We start from the raw sequence: 11,775 nt of genomic DNA, 5'->3' as shown, positions 1-11,775 counted from the left end.
TATTAGGCAGAGAGAGAGAGAGAGGGAGAGAGAGAGAGAGAGGTCAAAGTTAAAACTTAAAAGAGCTTTTTTTTTTTTTTTCTCATTCAATAATTTCATTGGTTTTTTGTCCCCAAAGTAAGGGTTCCGAATCAACAAACAGCTCTCTCTCAGGACTCAGGACTCGCACCCGCCTGTCACGCCTATTCGGCTAACTATCCATCTATCCTCTCTCTTTTCCCCCTCCTATAATCATATTTGCTGACTGCGTGGACTACTTGAGAGCCCCCATCAATATAGGTTGTGTTCCTTTTTCATTTTTGGATTAAATAAAACCTCTTTGAATTTTGAGTAAATTTTTTCGGTAACGGAGTCTATACCTTTGTTATTGTCTCTATTTTTTTCATTATTTGACCTATCATATAATAAGAGAAATAGATATAAAATACTTACATCTGCAATAAGTAAGTTTTATTTTTCTTAACTTGAGCAACATTTGAGTTAGGTCCTCCATAATCCATCCTCTAATTTAAATGTGAGAACTCCTATCCAAATTTTCCTAAATTTGAGAATGTGAGCACAAACTTCTCTTAAGAGAAATAATCAATTTATATTGTTAATATAGTCCATTTAAAATCTAGACTAGGTTATTACATAGCATAACTATTTCATACTCCAAATATGAAAAAACATACTTTCATTTGTACCAACTAGTAATTTACTTCAAAAGAGTGGTTTTGATATTTAATACTCCAAAATTATATTGCAAACAACCATACGCATATGTCTTCAAAAGATACAACATTAACCTAGCTAGCACTATAATTCTTCATATGATAACCAGATCTTCCTTCTATATGACTATATCACAGACAAAATGTTCAAACCAAGCCAACTTGTGTTACGAGCTAATCTGAAATGGGAATGATAACATAAAGATGAGCTACAACAACTCAGAAAGAAACTATTTATAGTCATATGTGAGGACAATATACAACGGATCATAATAATCTCAATGAGTTTAAAGAAACTAGAATCAAAACAGTATTATCTGAACTAACCTTATTTTATAGGATGATTAATATTATTATCTTTCATATTGAGGTTAGATTAAGTGGTGAAGAGGGTGTGGTAATAGATTAAGATTATGAAAGGTGTTGAAAGTTAGAAAGAAAATAATGCATTGTGGTATGTGCACTCCTAACGAGTATCTACATGACTTAAATTAACAAGAAGTTCAGGAACAACAAATCTCCTTATGAGATTCATGATAGGACTAGAATAGACCTTTTTTGTTTTCTTATTCACACTAGTACTTTTATTAGAGAATGTTAATAAATTCCCATAATATAGAGAGGACCTTACCGTTTAAAAAGTAACCATAGAAATGATGGAACCTACTATATCCATTTATATTTCCATGTATGATCCATATTAGATTTTACCAACTGTTCATCCTACCTCCTTTACATTCTTGACATATCTCTTCCGATTAATCTGTACTATACTCTATTCTCGTAAGATGATACACACTAACTATTCGATCTCGTAAGATGATACACACTAACTATTCTCGCAAATTGAATTGATACTCACTAGCTAGGAGGATTTGAAAGACATTATGGCATCAAGATTTCCAGCTAACCAAGTTCAATTTGAAATGGATGCCATATTGTAAGTAATTTGATGATGAGCTTTGACAAAAAAAGGCTACAAAATATGCATAAACTTTGGCACCAAATAATATACAAGCAAATTATATGTTGGATTTAAATAAAAAGGGTTTTTCTTAGGGGTGGGCATAATAACCGACGCACCGAAAAACCAAACCAAACCCACCGTAAAAAAACCGAAAAAAAAATCGAGTTGACCGAAAAGTCAACACCGTAAGAGAAAACCGAACCAAACCGTATATGGACGGTTTCGGTTTTGGTTTTATGCTCATTTAACCCGAACCAAACCGAGTAATTTTTTAAAAATATAATTATATATTTTTATGCACATTTTATACATTTTTGTTCACATTTTATACATTTTTATACACATTTTATACATTTTTATTTTAGACCCTAAAATATATTTATATAACCCTATGAGTTTAATATTATATATAATAATGTTTTAGTATATAATTTTAGTTATATCTTATATAATAAAATTAGTGTATTATATTTCTATATACTCTATAGTCTATAGTCTATATAATAATGTTTTAAGCATATAGAGTTATATATAAACTTAGTATATAACTATATAGTTAGTAACTTAGTATATAGTTGTATACATACTACAATAGTTATATATAACTATATAAGTAATATATAATTATAGTAGTATACTAGTATATACTATAGTAGTATATAGTTATATATATACTATATTAATTACTCTATAGTAGTTATATACTTATATATAATCTTATATATAGTTATAACTTATAACCCAAATTTGCCCAAACCCCAAACGAAATCTCAATCTTCTCAAACCCCAAACGAAACCCCAAATAAAATAAATTAAAAAAACCAAACAAATAGACCAACAAATAGATTATATAATATATATAGTTACAAATTATAATCTTATATTAGATATAACTTATAACTTATAACCTCAATTTGCCAAAACTCCAAATGAAACCCCTACTACCCAAACCCCAAACGAAACCCCAATCTCCCCAAACCCCAAACGAAATGCCAAATAAAATAAATTAAAAAAACCAAACAAATAGACTAACAAATAGATTATATAATATATATAGTTACAGATTATAATCTTATATTAGATATAACCCCAATTTGTCAAAACTCCAAATGAAACCCCAATCTACCCAAACCCCAAACGAACCCCAAATAACTAAAACAGAAAAAATAAAAAAAACCAAACAAATAGAGTAATACATAAATACTGTAATAGACCAAAAACAAAAAGAACAAATTAAAAATCACAAAATCACTTAGAAATCACTCATCACTCATCAGACAGTGGCATACCTAAATTAAACTAATTAAATAATTAATAGTGTAAAGTCTGTAATATTAGAATAGACTCAATAGACTCAATACTCAATAAGTCAATAGACCAAAAACAAAAATAAAAAATGACAAAATCAGTAAATCACATATTCATTCAGACATTCACTCTCCAACAAAAAAAAAAGAAGACATTCACTCATCAAGTGATTCAAGTCATCAGACAAACCTAAAGAAATTAACAAAGCAGGTTCTTAACTTTGTTTGGTTGTAAACTTGTAGTTATTTTTGTTGTTGTAGTAAACTAGTAATTTTTAAGTGTTAAGCAGGTTGTATTTGTTTTAACTTTTAAGTAGGTTCTTAACTTTGTTTTAAGTAGGTTGTATTTATTTTAAAACCGTGCATGCACCGAACCAAACCGTCTTTGCAATGGTTTGGTTTGGTTTGGTTTTTCTCTAATTTGTTCGGTTTACAACACCGAACCACATCGAGAAAACATTTATGGCGCGGTGCATGGTTCTCGGGGTGAAGTGAGCCGAACCACACCGTGCCCACCCCTAGTTTTTCTTGTCAAGCCACATTAAATACTGTAAGACATTAGACTTAAAGAGGGAATTTTATGTATGGCCCACGATATCTTGATGTTACAAGCATGTTCCTTCCCGAATATTTGCCAAATATTGCTTGACGGTCCATGGAGACGACGTTCCTATATGCTGAAGTAAGGAATAAATATATACAACATAATTCTTTTTTTTTTTTTTTTTTTTTTTTTTAGGTGAAGGTATATATGTTTAACAACCATGCATATATGCTTCAATGCTTCTGTGTGTATAAAAGGATAATTACTCTTCACTCTTCCCTTGGTTAATGTTAATTAATTTCATCTCGATCGATTCCACCAGTACTAGCTTTAGAGTCATAGACTACAACTAGTACTGGTAATTATTGATATGATGTTAAATGTTAATTAATACGTACATTGACAATGGAATTATATGTTTATAATTAGCCATTAATCAATTTTGATACATAGGAGTAGTACGTACAAATTAAATTAAATTTGTAGTAGCTAGCTAGCACACGTATATATAATATATACGTACTAGGTCGCTGCTTTGCCTAATTGCTACCTACTTTCCCATGTGGACAATAAAATCACAACTAATTAATAATGGACAAATTAATGGTTGGTTGATGCATATATAGGAATATATATTGTTTGAGAATCCAGAAGATAAGAGAAGCTAGCCTATGCATATATATGATCGATGGATCAAAATATGCCTACATATTGCATCTAATAGGATCGACCGATCATGTGGTGGTCCATTTGTAACAGATTGGAATAATGCATCAAAAGTTTGCTAGCACGCAAGGTGGGGTTTGGTCATCAATTTTAATGTTGTCAACTAGGACCCCTTTTCTCCAAAGCCATATATTAATTAGCTCTGGAAATTAAATTCATTAATATATATATAATATAATATAATATACCTGTGTTGTTTGCATTTTGCAACACAGGCAAACCAGGACCCAAAATCTAAATGCCATTTTTCTGATGCGAGTATGCGACTAGGCATCACAGTTAGATCACTCAAAACTTATAATGCATATAATTTAAGTTTTTTCACACTTTACTTACTTGAAATTTAAAGTCGATCTCACTTCATTATCTAAAAAAAAAAATTGTGTCAATTTACCACCTGAATTAAAAATTTGTTGTAATGTACCACCTCGGGCTCATTTCATCTACATTTCTATTAAAATTAAGAGTGTTTTGGTCTTTTCAAGTTAATTTTCTATAGTGTCAAAGAGGGTAAAATGTAAAAAAATCTTTTTTTTTTTTTTTCTAACAATGAGAACTTGAAAAAGACTAAAACACTATTATTCTTAACAAAAGTTTAGACAAAATGAGCAGGGGTAGTATATTGCAACCAATTTTTAATTCAAGTGGTAAATTAACACAATTTTTAATTCAGGTGATAAATTGGCACAATTTTTTTTAGGTGATGAAGTGAGATCGATCCCAAAATTCAAGTGGGTAAAATGTAAAATGCCTATAATTTATATGAGTTGAGAGGGAGAGAGACGGGTGGGAATGTGCTGCCTGAATAAATTAATAAAAAAATATTGAAAAATCTCTAAAAATTTTTGGAAAGGTTTAAAAGTGAGTTTTTTTTTTTGTTTTTAACTCAAAAGCCCCAAAAAACAAGTTAACGGACATGCGGTTTTAGCAAAACAGTGTCAAGCAATCGGCACTGTTCACCGAGCACTCGGCTATTGTAGTGCAGTAACAGTTTCAAGTGTTACTATAGTGCATAATATATATTTTTTTCCCTATTTTGTACATGTTGATAATTGTTTTTTGTTGTTAATTAGGTCATATTTGAGTGTGTTAAGCGTGATTTAGTATGTTATAGAGGATTCATGAAGTTAAGATTTAGAAGTTTGAGTTTTTTAAAGAAAGATATAAGTGTAACTGCACTACAAAAATATGCCAAAAAGTCTTCTGTAGCACAGTACCGAGCGCTCGGCATGTTTTTTGTCCTTAAGGGTGAAATTCCTCCGTATATATGATGATTTTTGAGTGGGTAAAGTATAAATTAGGGGCTTTTCAGTAAGACCATAAATTAATGATCAAGTTAATTAAGGATGTCTCATACATACATACATATATATATATGTATATATATATACAGTAATGATCACTCGCTCACCCACCTAATTACGCAGCAATGAATTTCAATGATCAAAACCGTCCATATTTTAGAGTATCATTCAAAGATCACCCTTGCAAAAAAATCAGCCAAATCGGAAACTGCTTAGCCAGTGTATTACTGTCAACATAATTTCAACCTTATCTGACGAATTGTATTTGTCTGCAAAGTTTGGAGGACCAAACAATTATCGATTTAGCTGATTTTTTACAAGGACGACCCTTAATGATAGACCTAAAAAATGGATGGTCTCAATCATTGAATTTCCCGCTCTGTGGTGAGTGGGTAGTTAGGTGAGCGGGGAATTCCCCGCTCTATGGTGCGCGAGTGATCATTTCTGTATATATATATATGTGTGTGTGTGTACATAAATGTTCTAAATCTAACTAGTTAGCAAGTTAATACGAAGTTAACCACAATTTTTGGCCCATCACATGATATAATCTTATAACCAAAACCGTTCATTTTTTAGGCCTCGCTTCAAAGATCATCTCTATAAAAGATCTCTTAAATCGAAAGTCTTTTAACCATTTGATTATAATAACAACCATTTATATACTTTTATCGAAATATAGTGTTTGTCTATTTATTTGATCACAGTTAGATAATTAACCAAATGGTTTCTGATTTGGTTAATTTTTTGTAATGATAATCTTTAAAGTGATGGAGCCTAAAAATGGATAGTTCAGATTTTGAAATTACTCAAGTGGTGGGTCCAAAAAAGTTATTAGACCGCTCATAATATATATAGCATGACAACAAGTTATTAGGTTAAGATTTCTTCCAAGTGCATGAGAACTCTCTTATGACTTATGATGAGTCGTATGACAATTAATATGAAAAAGTTATACTGGAGCTGATGGATTAGAAAAAAACATAGTAATAAATTACTCATAAACCCAGTTTTTGAAAAATTTTTAACTACAAACCTAGCCAATTAAAAAATTAAGATCCAGCCCAATTTGTCCGTGTACGAGCAGGTGGAGAAGGAAAAATGCACTACCTCGGTACCTTGTCGAGCGATCAGTGGATGCAAATGCATCTGCACATTTTTAGGTTGCAGATACATCTTTTTAGTTTGCAAATGCCTTTTTTAGGTTGTAGATGCATCTTTTTAGATTGCAGATAACATGTTTTAAAGTTGTAAATGCATGTTTTAGGTTGCAAATGCACGCAGATGCATCTGTCAACCGCTCGGTGGACAATTTGGGTTTCTACTTAAGTTTTGGGCCAGCTGGGATTTGATTTAACTATTTTTTTCATCTTGGGTTTCTAATTAAAGCACCCAAAAAAGAAACACATAAATGAAGTTTTAATGGATATAAATAATCCAAGACAAAATGAAGTTTGGGAATTAAGAGGGTGATAGTTTGGATCACATTGCTATAAATAATCCATTTAAATTTAAGCAGAAAGATTGCATATAATCTCAAAGGAGTGCTACTTTAAAACTATTGTGCTTACTTGTTTGTTGTTGTTTGTTGTTCCCCCAATTTCTTTCAACATTTCATGTACAATTACCAAGGTACCTAGAACCTCATGCATGTATTAATTTATATATATTTTGGCCATAATGCATTAATTTATATATTATACATATACATATTGAGAGTTCCGATAAAGGATACCTCAAATAATTTTATTTAAGAGATTTTTTTGTAGAGCCCACTCCATATTGTATTTTAACAATTCGAATTGTAAATTTTAGAAATCATCGATCTCTATAAAAAATTAAACAACATAGGAAACAATTAACATATCTAATTTTGAGCAATTAAATAGACAAATATAATATTTTCAACAAACATGTTTGTCATCATTTCAAGTGTACACTTGAAATCGTCACTATTGGCAGACTTAGGAACACCAGTTACTGAAGGAAGACACATTGACATTGCAAAGAGAAAGTTGGAATCAGATTGGACATGAGAACACATACAAGAGCCATTGGACACCAAGTAGAAGGAATCTCACACCCTGTTTAGAGACCCTTTTTGTGCATGCTTTAACTGTTGTTGCATGCAAAAGTTGCATTGGTTTTGATTTCCATTTGTTGTACGGTTTTACGATACAATATTTGTTGTTATGATATCTGTTTTATTTGGATGACTTGAGAGTAAGGATTCATGTGTTTCGTGACCTTGTGTTTTGATCCCTAAACCACTGAAGGGGTATAGTACGAACGAGCTAATCGATTTGACCAGTTAGGAGGCTAGCTTATGCGGTGCATACCTTTTTTATGAATACTCTCACTACAATATAGACATTCGTTTAAATAAGAGTAGTTGGCCCAATTCTTGGTGTTTGGTCATCATGTATGATTTCTCGAGAGCTCTAATTATAAACGTTTCCAAAATTTGTGTGAGCATGGTAATTGTTTTCTTTCCTAAAGATTACAACCTAAGGTTTTGTTGTGCATTGTTGTTTTAAGAGATTTCCAAATGGATCCAAACGTTTACGAAAATGTTTTCAAACCCTGAATAGTGTCCCATGAGAGGAATCTAGCTATGAACGTATGCTACTTTCTCTTGTTCCTTGTTACTTGACGTATTTACAGGGAACAAGGCATGATGAAGAGACAAATTTGGACAGAGGTCGTGTAAAGTAGAATCAATGAACTTGTCAACTTCTTGCTTTATTATTAGTGATTTCATTTAGGTTTTTTCCTAAGTCGGCCCATATTTGGTGATTCTCACTTAATTTGTTGGTTCTTTAAATCTATTTTTCTATTTCTTTTTTGGAAAATAGTGCTCGTATGATTTTGAAATCCTTTAATCGACTCTTTTGTACTATGAGTCTTGTAGTTGTACTCTTTAAGGTTATCTTGAAATTCTGTTACTTTGGGAGTTGGTCGATCTTTTATGGAAAGTTGAAATTGACTCTCATTTTTCTGCTGTGTATTTAAATATTTTGATTTAATCTATTATACTAAATCAAAAGGCTTAACCTTTTTTGGGAGTATTTGTATTTTTAAAACTCGAGTTACGTACGGGATTAAGGTCTCAAGTATTCTCAAGGTAGATGTCGCTGTGGCATATCCGAGTTCAGGTTGCTACACAGTATGGGTCCAAAATTAAATAAATGAAAAACTAACATATTCATTGAGATTTATAAAGTTGAGATAAGTGTTAGTGGCTCTAATACAACTCAACACCAAATCTTATTTTTTTCTGATTGATAAATTAAATTGTTAAGTAGAAGACAATTAATATCCGTATAAAAGCCACATTAGTATTAGGCGGATGATGCCCTTTACGTGGTTAATTCATCGCTACAAAAACTAGTGATGATCGATTGGTCATACGGGATCAATATGCTGTAATTTCATTCACAAATAATTTAAATCATAAGACAAATTAAATCCCTCTAATAATTAATTAAATATCAATCAGCATTTACACCCATCCATCCATACGCAGCTATACAGCAGTGCTCTACTGCCAGACGTCTGGGAGGGGGATTTTGCGCGACTAAATACATCTCAGCCGCTTATTTGATTTTAATTGAATCTTGTGGCTGGTAATTGATGCAGTGTTTAACACAACTTTGAACAGCACATGTCCCAATAAATTAAAATAACCATTTTCTCTCTCCTACCCTATCTGACGCGTCTTTTGCCTCTCTCTCTCTCCTCGTTCGGTCATTGGTTAAAAAGTAAAACTAAACCCATAAAAGTTTAGCCGAAAAATAACCGAAAGTCAAAAGACCTTCTCTCCCTCGTTCGGTATATATTTTGTTTTTTCAGATCTGTAGGCTCTGCAGCACCACCTCCATTGTCGAAGCATAATCCAAGCTCTATTTGGTGGAAACTTGTTGTCCTTTTAGTACTGCCTTTGCATCTAGGAAGCTGATTGATGCTTTTGATTAAACTACCCACAAAGTCAAATTCCCACCTGCTTGTACCAAAACTATATTTAATGTTATGGAAAAGAAAAGCAGGAGACCAGAGCAGGATTAGCACAAGATTTTGTAATTGTATTATGCTTATTCCTATCTTTGTTCTTGGGTTAGGAGTCTATAGCTAAGCAAATCCCTCTGTTTCATTTTTTTTTTTTTTTTCGGTTACTTTTGTCAAATTGTGTATCATCTTTGCCCCAGCCTACGGCGTATACTCTGTCAAAGGTGTTGTTCATTACTCATTGCACAATTTCATCGAACACTAGGTGGGCAATTCCTATGGGCCACCTCCCTCTCTCAAGCTCGATCAACCTCCCTCTTCTTACAAAGGCAATTTGTCGCTTTAAACTGCCGCTCACGCTGATGGGTATATTGGCCTTGGCCTTCATGAAAGAGAGAAGGTTTTTAAAGGATGGAAAAGCATACAGACACCACTTTGAGCTTTGAAAGAAAGGAAGAGATTTCAATTCTTGGATTTGAATGGACAGAATGTTATTTGGATTTGGCAACCATGGCTAAACTTTTATGGGTTTAGTGGGTTTTTATTTTTTAACCAATAACCGAACGAGGAGAGAGAGAGAGAGGCAAAAGATGGTCAGATAGGGCAGGAGAGAGAAAATGGTTACTTTAATTTATTAGGACATGTGCTGTTCAAAGTTGTGTTAAACACTGCATCAATTACCAGCCACAAGATTCAATTAAAATCAAATGAGCGGCTGAGATGTATTTAGTCGTGCAAAATCCCCCTCCCAGACGTCTGGCAGTAGAGCACTGCTGATAGCATTAATATCATTAATCAAAATGCATGCAAACTTTTCTCTTTTTTTCTTTTCTAATATATGCTTGTCAACTTCAACATTAGTGAATTGCCTTGGTGACTTTTTATTCTTTTTCTTTTCTTTCTTTTCCAGCGTGTACGTATATATATATATATATATCTATATAATTGAACGTAAATTAGTGCATGCAAGTGGGAAACTTGGATATATATGCCTAATGTGGGATCAATGAAGTGATGACCTAATTAACTAAAAATGACGACAAATCATCAATTTTGGTATGCGAATTAATGTGGTCGACTTTCTCTTACCATTGTTTTGTTTGGTTTCTTTTGTCATGGAGACAACTTTGTTGGTTCAGATCAAGTCACAATTAATCACAATTCCAGGTCGTACATTCATGTACAACCACATACATGATACATCATCAGTCTTCCGAGTCATAGTGATCCCAAGCATATATGACAAGAAAGGAATAACCCACCTACACCAAAATAGTGTTTTAAATATTTTTTTTTCTCAAATATTTTTAAATTTAGAGATCCATTAATTTTAACTACTAAATTTCAATAACTTTTTAATTTAGGTATTAAAATTAAATAATATTTTAAATTAGGTACTAGTTAAAAAGTCAAACAAAATAATAAAGTAAAATGTATTAGAATTTACAAATATTACATCACATGCCACTACAATAAAAAATAAAAATAATATTACATCACAAATATTACATTAATTTATACTATATTGTATTAAAATAAAATAAAATCAATCCAGTCACAACTTAACTGTGACTGTCTTGGTAAATTAAAAGAGACAACTCACACTACTATATTATGTATTATTTTGAGTAAAAGTATTGTTTTGACCTCTATTTATACAATATTCTAATATACTTTCTCTAAAAAAAAATAAATTAAGTCACAACTTAATTGTGACTGTCTCACAACTTAGATGTGACTGTCGTTCAGTCACAACTAAATGTGAAGTTGAGACTACATTAGCAAATTTTCAAGATAATATAAAAGCCTCAAGGACAATTTTGTCAAAACCTTATAAATTTTAACTAACACCCATCATATGTGGGTTAAAGGACAAAATGTCAAATGAAAAAGGCTTGAATCAAATGCATCAACATGTTTATGACCTAATCTAAAAAACTACATTTAAATTTGGTAGTTCAATTGAAATATTATATGGTGTTCATGCTATATCAAAAAATTATTAAGATTTAATATTTAATCTTAATTTTCTATAAATTTATAATACACGATGTCTAAAATTAAAGGTCAAACAAAAATAGATAGAAAATTTGTATTCAACAAGAAATTGGTCAAAGATAACTTATGTTATGCAGTAGTGCCACGTCTAATATATACATGATGTTTGTTGAAATTTTATGTACCGATACTGTGCTTGTAAAAAAAAAAA

The sequence above is a fragment of the Dryas octopetala genome, chromosome 1 (genome assembly GCF_963921425.1).
Source record: "Dryas octopetala chromosome 1, drDryOcto1.1, whole genome shotgun sequence".
NCBI classification, from domain to species: Eukaryota; Viridiplantae; Streptophyta; class Magnoliopsida; order Rosales; family Rosaceae; genus Dryas; species Dryas octopetala.
This window is presented reverse-complemented; position numbering follows the sequence as displayed.